Source organism: Gasterosteus aculeatus, chromosome 5 (genome assembly GCF_964276395.1).
Source record: "Gasterosteus aculeatus chromosome 5, fGasAcu3.hap1.1, whole genome shotgun sequence".
In the NCBI taxonomy this organism is placed as follows: domain Eukaryota; kingdom Metazoa; phylum Chordata; class Actinopteri; order Perciformes; family Gasterosteidae; genus Gasterosteus; species Gasterosteus aculeatus.
In genome coordinates, this window is record NC_135692.1 from 12,697,799 (window position 1) to 12,706,913 (window position 9,115).

Below are 9,115 nucleotides of genomic sequence, written 5' to 3' on the forward strand. Positions count from 1 at the left end.
AATGAATAAATCCCCCTGTACCTGTAACAATACAAGCGGTAAACCCATCCAATGCATTCTGGGACTTGGTTTCAGCACCATGGACAGATTCAGCAACTACTGCTTCAATAAATGCATTGTGGGGACCTTCATGACGAGGCATGAAGGTCAGTCCATCTGGTTTTGAGAATGATTGCACAATGTTTCTCGCCCCCCCCCCCCACCTCCCACCGACTGACAGAGAGGACAACGGTATCAAATCAGCCCCCCCGAGTACACCAACACCTACAAGCGCTCCTCTATCACTGGGAAACCAAAGTGAAGCGATGCCTCCTGGCCACAGATGAAATGGTTGTTTTACATGTGACGCACACTGATACTCAGTCAGACAGGTTGGTGATGAAGCAGAGCCCCCCCCCCCCCTTTTACACCACCTCTCCCTTTTAAAAACAAAAATCCCCCGGCGCGGAGCTGACGCGCTGCAGGCGGCCGAGGTCACCGGTTCGTCCGTCAGAGAGGCTCCTCGCTGATGGACGGCACTCAGGGCGACGCGCGCCCGATCCGCCGGAGCCCGAACCGCCGAGAAAGGGCTTCGGCAGGAAGAGAAATAAATAAATAAACAGCAACATCAAAGGGATGTTCAAAAGGAAAACAAAGCCTGCGCACGTTCGTTTGCAAGCGCGCGCGCACGCACACACACACAGAAGAGCGCGTTGGCTCTCTCGCACGCATCCGGCGAGAGAGAAGCGGGAGGCGGAGGGCGGGGGAAATACAAAGGACTGAAAGCATACACATAGTTTACTCTCCAATGACACTGGGCTTGAAGGAAATCTAGACAAAACAAGGGAGAGTGGCGAAAATTGAAGTGTTTGATGGTTCAATCTTCACTGTGAAGAGGCTGGAAAACAAAGATCAGGCCCAAACTGTGTACAGTTTGAGGTTGGTCATTCAAATCCACAAACCACATAACGATCTTCATCCTCATGTCCTGTCTTCCACTGTCTGATTGAGGGGATAAACTAACCGCTATCATATATAAGCATCTAAAACCCCCTCGACCTTTATCACGACGAACGCGTGGTTTATGTTCAACCAATTAGCCATAAACTATTCGTAAAAACCTCAATCAAATTATAGATGTTATCTCAGAGCAACAGGCTGAAGAAGTAGTGGAGATGGAATTTTGGGGGAAATTGCAGAAAATACAGAATATCTTCAGCATCATTCTTTAAGCAGGAAAGTAATGAATGCTGTTTGGTGAGTAATTCAATGCAGCTTGTGACCAGTTAGGGCTTTTTATTTCATACGTGTCTTCATAATGAACCGGGACGTTAACATAGTACCAGCAGGCCAAAATGGAGACAACCCACCCCCATAATCATCCAAAAAACAAGTTTAACACCTTTTTCGCAGCGTCGTTTACGTTTCTTGGCAGCCATCTTGGATGTTCTTCTTTGTCCGGTTGGCTTGATTCCTGAGAACTCGCAGCTAAATGTTATTGTTTCCATCATCGTGGATATCGGCAGCCGGGATCCTCTGCGGACTGCGGGCGCTTTGTTCTGTTAGGGAGCCTTGCTCGCATGGCCTTGAGTTAGTCAGCATGGGCGCATCCCATGAAATATTGAGGAAGCTGGGAGGGCCGGGCTGGGGCCTCATGTAGGGGTCTGCGAGTGTGTGTGTGTGTGTGTGTGTGTGTGTGTTTGGGCAGTGGGGATTGCCTGACGGTGGAAGCAGTGGATGTTGTGTCAGCTCCCCCAAACCAAAACAAACTCCTTAGTCCCCCCAGTGCACCCCTAAAATCAGAAAAGTGGGCTGCAATATACCTTCCATTGAAAATATACCATTCTCTGTCTTGTTTTCTCCCCCCCACCCCTCCTGCTCCCCCCCCATCCTCTCCGTCTTACACACACGCCGTCCCGGCTCTTAGAGATTTAATCTCATCCTTATTCCCGTACCCATAATCTTTTCGGTTCTTTACATCTCCATTTCCACATGCAAATCAGCTCTTCTCATCTTTCTGCCTATTCTCCTCCACTTTCTGTTTCCCAATCAGCCGACAGAGCTGCTAAACATGCGTGTGTGCGCGCGTGTTTGCCCGCGTGTGCCTGTGTGTGTGTGTGCCTGTGTGTGTGTGTGTGTGTGTGTCTCGTCAGTCATTGAGCTTCAGCACAGACAGTTTAGTACAGTTGAAAGAGCACATCAGACTTCCTGCCTGCTCCCTCTAAGGGCTGATAATATGAGCGCCTCTTACCTGTTAGGAGCTAGTGAGCCGCTGCTCCTCCCTTTAAATGAACTTCAGAGGGGGAGGCAGGGGGGGGGGGGGGGGCAGGGGGGAGGCAGATTGACAGGAACACAGAGAGGGCTGCCCCGTTTGACTGGCGGTCCTGTCAAGGTGAGCCCAAGGTGCTCTCTCAGGCCTCGCGCTGCTTTCCACAAGGCTGCCCTGCTGAGGTGATTGGGCCTTAATGGTACAGTAATGACCCAAACAACCCCCCCCCCCCCCTCCCCCAAACACACACACACACACACACACACACACAAACATCCACGCAGGCGGCCTCGCTGTTGTCTCAGGCGGGAGCGCATTGTGATTTCAGAAAACTTAAAAGTCTAAGCCAGCTAATTCAGCAAGTTAACGTCCGTTGAGGCTCCCTGTTAATCTTTGTTTCAAAGTGTGGGGGGGGGGGGGGTATGAAGCTGAGTGCAGTAGTTGTTTGAGAAACCATTAATAGTGTGTGCTCGCTTTTCCTCCCCTGTGTTTTGTGCATAGTAATAAAGGCGGCCGGCCGGGGCGGGGGGGGGGGCGGCCTCTCTTTAAGCCCGAGCACCTTAATAGCCTGTATGATGACACTTTATCTATAGTTTGTGCATATAATCGCCAAACTAAAGGGGGCGACCCCGGGGCGGGGGTTCACCCGCTGACATTTGACATCTTTATAATTAACTGGGAAGGTCTAATCTCTGCCTTCAAATGACGCGTGGCCACATTCCATTTAATATGCTCATAAGCACTATGTATTATTCAAATATGCAGATGAGGCTCTGTTAGAAAACAGACTTTTTGACACAGGTCCCCCCCCCTCCCCACCGCGGGGGGCTACGGGGCCACTAATGGACCTGCAGGGATCGGAGAGCAACAGCCCTTCTGAGATTTCCATTCCCGGAGAAAGACGCCAAAGTTTTCCTTCTGCATCGTCTTTGTCCGCCCGCTGCTATTTTGAATTTAAGAAACACAGGACGGACTAAACTTGAATGAATTTCCCGCTTTGTTTTAAGAGTTAAAGGCAGTGGGGGAGTTATTAAAACCTAATTCTTTCTGCCGTGTAAGCGACTGCGCCCTTTCATCAACCCCTCATTACTCCACATGAACAGAGACTGCAGACGTTTTGGAGGACTCGGCCGTCTTTGGACTGAGTCGGGGCCCGGCAGAGCTTTCTTAACTTATGCGAGCTCTAACAGGGCTGCAAGAAAGAGCCTCTTATGTTCCCTTTTGGCTTGAGTTACTTTTGAGAGGCTGGTGGTCGCCCGGTCGGAGGCTTCAGTGAGCCGGTAACCACTACACGGAGCCCTCAGTCCTCGCCGGAGCGCTTCAGCCGCGGCAGCTACTCGCCACATCCACAACCTCATGTGCACAACCTCTCGCTTTGGGGAGGAGGAGGGGGGGGGGGGGGGGGGGGTGAAGTCAGACGTATCAGTAGTGTGTGTCTGTTCACTTTTTTTGGACTTTTCTTTCAATCCATATTCATAAATCACTTAGACGTTTGAAAAAAATCAATATTATGCTACAATTACATTGTGGTGAGGTCATGCAACTGTACACCAAGTAAATAAACCAGTGTACAATTATTCTAATGAGTATAAAGTTATTACAAAGAGGAATATTCATCACTTCTGCTCAGAAACACGTATTCCAGTCTTTTGAAGTGGAATCAGGAGTTATGAATATGATGTTGAATTAGGATGGAACAATAGATTGATGTCATGAGGAAAATCCGCTGGTCTTCGGCCTGCCGCCCTTCAATCCTCTGGTCTTCTCATCCAGATGTTGTGTCATTTGTGACATCACTACTCGGCAACTTGGGTTTTTCATATGCTGCTTTTAAATAAAAGTCTAAACCACAAAGTTCTGTGCTTCACTTTACTGTTTTTGATTGTTACAATTCCCTCTGCTGTTTGACAGTTGCTAGTATAAAAACAATATGAAGGACCAAAGAATAAACATCTGTCTACTGTATTTGCCCCCGTCTCAGGTTTATCCCCCAGTTAGCTGTTTGGCCGTTGCTCGCCTATCGAACGGCATCAAATCACCCTTCTCTTTTTTTTGTTCCTTAAAGGTTGTAAACATTTGTAAATGAGTGCTTGCATGTGTTGAAGGCATATTAGGTTTTCTCCCTGGCGTCCGTCGGGGTTTATTGAGTGTGCTGTTGTTGATCCTGGATCATGAATCCTTCCCTGCCCTCTCCTCCGCCTGCAGCCTGCCCCCAGCTCCCCCACCACCTCCCACTGAGCTCCCTCCTTCTCCGGCTTCATCTCCAGCTCCGTCTATCCGGCGCACCATCGCAGCTCCCGCCTCCCGTCTCATGTCCCTTTCAACTGAACCCTGGGCCTTTTTTCTCTTTTTATATTCAATATAACTGTTCTATTTAAGCCTTTGTTATTCAACCTTTTCTCATTTCTAATTTATATGTAGCTCCCCTTCATGACAAGTTACCTATGGCTATTGAAACATTTTCTATTTCAAAAGATATGAATCTATGGTGGAAAAAACATGTTGAAAGCTTGATTTTTTTTCTCAATTAACATAATAGATTTTACTTTTATTAGATACATCCAAGATTTAAAATTCACTGTTTTATTTAGGTGTGTTTTTCTGAGATCTCCCAAATTGCACTTATAAATGTGACACTCAAGCTGGTTGTACGAGTTTGGCTGTTTCTTGATTCTTTATTTAAACTTATAACGCAGAGTAGGGTGAGGGAGCTTAGAGGAACAGGTTGCCATTGGGTAATCTGTCTGTTTTCTTGCCGACAGGTAGATGAGATGATCAATACCCCTCTCACGTTTGCACGGTTACGCCAACAGGCGGTTAGCTTAGCATAAAGGACCCGGTCAAGCGATACAAGTACATTTAACCCCCCATAAAATAAAGTTCTTTTCACACTTTAATTTATGTACGGATTAAATTAACAGGTGCAATGATGTCCCAAAAATTACGTCTCTCTAGTCTTCATGCTAAGATAAGATAAGCTACAGTTGGCTCCTGCTACACATTTACTACACAAGCACACGAGTGGTCTCAATCGTCTCATCTTTTAGTGTCCTGGCAACATGGCTGACGGTTTGATCACAGAAACGCCGCGCGTGCAGCGCACACAGCATCTTGTGCGTCCGTCCCTGGTGGACGGACGCAAGTCTTCTCTGCAGACACCTGAAGAAGCAAAACTAAACTGTCCTTGTCGCCGGATCGGGGCTTCGGGCGTCTTGGGACTGTGTCACGCAATACTGTGTGGTGATTTTTTTGAGGAGAGCGACGGTTGTCTTCATTAAGTCTCGTTGTTAAACATGTATCAGGCGGCATGTCCCCGTCTCTACGCCCCTTTTCTCCCGCTGTCCTCCCGCTTGCCGACCCCGCTTGCCACTTCAACACGTCTCTCCTCCTCTCCTCGTTTCTGGGCCCTGCAGATTGTCAATGTTATTTACCAAATATAGACTGACAAAGAAGAAGTGGGATTTTTTACTGATTGAAGATCAAAGTAGCGAAGTCTCCTCCTCGAAGCCCGCCCCTTCTATTAGCCGCCCTTAAGAACAGAGGAAAACATCAATTTCTGGCACATCAATGGCGGCTTCATAATCAATTGAAAAAGACACTTGTATTGGGATGCAAATCTTATCTTTGTCTTATTAGAGCTTTTAGAAGATGCATGTCGGGATTTAATGTTATGAAATAAAAGGGGGTCGCTTTTTTTAATCTAAAGATGCAGAGGCGTTAGTAATGGTCCAAATCAAAGCCTGGAAACTGTGGTAATTACTGGAGGAGTTTGCCTATCCTTATTAATATTGATCAAATATTACTGTGATCTGATCTCTGGGCTTATGATGAATTTGGAAGGTGGTTAATGAGCACAAAGAAGAACATGGCACTCGTTTTCCCCCGTGCGACAACCACGAGCAAATGTCCGTTTTCTTCTCTTTCAGATTTGGACCATGAAAGAGAGAAAGAGCAGCAAAAGGCCAGCAATGTTTGAGGTGAAATTGTTACAATACTTCTCATCTTTTTTTCCCCGTTTTTGCCTTGAGTCTCATAACAAAGTGATGCACATTGAGTGCTGTTTGAGTGTCGGAAAAAGACAGTTGTGTCAAAGGGAATTCAAGGTTGCTTTTTCATTGACCCGATGATGATGTGCAGTGCTTTAAAATGGCCCCTAAATGAGCTGATGTCCTCTAGGCAAGAGGGATGCACAAAACACGCCGCTTCAACAATGCCGCGGATGATCACAGAATGTTAAAAGATCCTCATTTTGAAGTGCAAATAAGGCAGGCTCAAAAAGTGTTGCCGGTGCGAGCACAAATACTGCACGACATCTCCCAAGTATTAGGAAGCTTGTTTGTGTTAAGCGGTACTTAAGTGCCGACCAAAGACATCATTTCATGCTTGGGTATATATACAATGCGCATCACTGGGGATCGGGGGAAAGGAGGAAAAAATAGCGTTTATTTTCATTGAAATTCACATATCCAAATCCTCCAGCTATGAGCACATAAACAAAAGAAGGAGGGCGCTTTGGAGCCACCCGTGTGGAAAGCATCGATTGCTGCTCACTTGAAGCCTTCAGGAGTCCATTGGACGCAAAACTTGAGGCCAATTGATTTTTCTGCATTAATTTCTCAATTAGGATCCTTGAAGAAGACCAAGAGGGCTGCAGCCCAAAAAGAAAAAACTCTTGTTGAGGTGGAAGCATGAGGCTTTGGGGCCTTAAACGTGTGTGTGTGTGTGTGTGTGTGTGTGTGTTCGTGTGAGTGTGAGTGTGTGTTCACGCTGTATCTTATCTGCCTAACACAGAACTATCTGGATGATAGTGAACGATTTTGGGATCAATTTTTTAGGAAAAAGGAATACCTGAGAGGTAATCAATATTTGAACCAACTGTGCCCTTAAACTTCATACACTCACATCCCTCCATCAGAGTCAAACATTCACACCACAGACCGTTGAGAGCAGCTTTGAGCGTACATTGTGTGCTATATTGACAACAAAAAGGAGAGAATCGCACCACTAAATGTTTAGTTACGTGTATTTTGTTGTCTTTGTTGTCTACTTTATTAACTTTTTCAGTACACGTACTGAGACAACGAAACGCAGTGTAGCATCTAACATGAAGTGCAAGAGAGCAGGTAAAGTGCAGAGTATGTATAAATAAATGTACATTGTGAAATATACATGGAGCAGTGTATACATTAAGCAGCAGGGTTGTAAATATGAATGACATGGTGGTAAATGGTAAATGGACTGTACTTGTATAGCGCGTTTCTAGTCTTCCGACCACTCAAACGCTTTAACACTACATGACATCATTCACCCATTCATACACTGATGAGAGGAGAACCATACACAGTGACACCTGCCATCAGTAACATTCACACACTGTAGTCGCAGCTACAGGAGCAATGTTGGGTTAAGTGTCTTGCTCAAGGACACACCGGCATGCGGGTTAGCCGGGCCTGGGATCGAACCAACAACCCTCTGATTGGAGGACGACCGTGCTCCCCACTCACCCACAGTCAGGCACAGTAGTGCAAATATGGCATAATTGAATTGAGGTGTAGAGCTGGGGGGGGGGGTGACTAGGAGCTATCACCGAGGTGCAGAGTTCAGCAGGGTGACAACGGCAGGGAAGAAGCTGTTCCTCAACCTGCTGGTCCAGTCCATGGCTGGGGTGAGAGTTGTCCTTCACGATGCTGCACGCCCTCCGCAGACATCTTTTATGCTGGACAGTCTCACTGGCTCACTGGTGGGGAGTGAGGAAGCAGTGATGCGCTGGCCAGCTTTCACCACCCCTCTGGAGAGATTCCCTGCCGTACCACACATTGATGCAGTTGGTGAGGATGCTCTCGATGGTGCGGCGGTAGAAGTTTACCAGGATCTGAGGGGACAGATGAGCCTTCTTCAGTCTCCTCAGGAAGAAGAGGTCCAAGAGAGGTCCTCGGAGATGTGGACAACCAGGAATTTGAAGCAAGCAACACGCCCGACTTCCGTCCCGTTGATGGCGATGGAGGTGTGTGCGCCACCTTTGGTTTTCCTGAAGTCCACAATGAGCTCCTTGGTCTTCTTGGTGTTGACTGCCAGCTTGTTGTTGTCGCACCACACAGCCAAGTGCTGGACCTCTTTCCTGTAGGCTGACTCACCGTTGTTGCCGATGAGGCCAATCACAGTTGTGTCGTCTGCAAACTTGACAATGTTGTTGGAACTATATACAGGTCTGCAGTCGTAGGAGAAGAGGGAGTAAAGGAGGGGGCTCAGCACGCAGCCTTGTGGGACACCGGTGTTAAGGATGAGGGTTGAGGAGGTGAGGTTCTCTAACCTGACAGATTGGAGTCGGTTGGTTAAGAAGTCTAGTATCCAGTTACTGAGGGAGGTGTTGATGCCCAGATCCCAGAGTTTGGTGATCAGTTTGGAGGGGATGATGGTGAAGTCAATGAACAGCATTCTCACATTCGTGTTGCTATTGTCCAGGTGAGAAAGGTAAGAGTGAAGATGGCATACTCCTATTACAGCTCATGCCGAATATACTATGTTCAGGGCTCCGTGTAGTTTTTTCTTTGTTGGAAGAAGTACGTGACTAAAGAGATGCGAGCCTTTGCATCAACTATGACCTGCTCACAACTTAACCTTGGATGGTGTTTAGATTTCTTTTGACTCGAATCGAACATAGAACGTGCACTAATGTCTCATTAACAAGCTCATCTTCCGTTCTGTTAATGAAAACACGGCCAAATAAGGCGACGGTGCTCCGGATCGTAGCGAGGGGCGACTCGTTCGCCTCAAGGTCACATCTCCATTGTGGTGCTCGTTAAAGGGACGCAATTGTTTTTCTGCACTAAAGTTCTTCCAATACTTTTAGCATTGAAAGAAAAACAG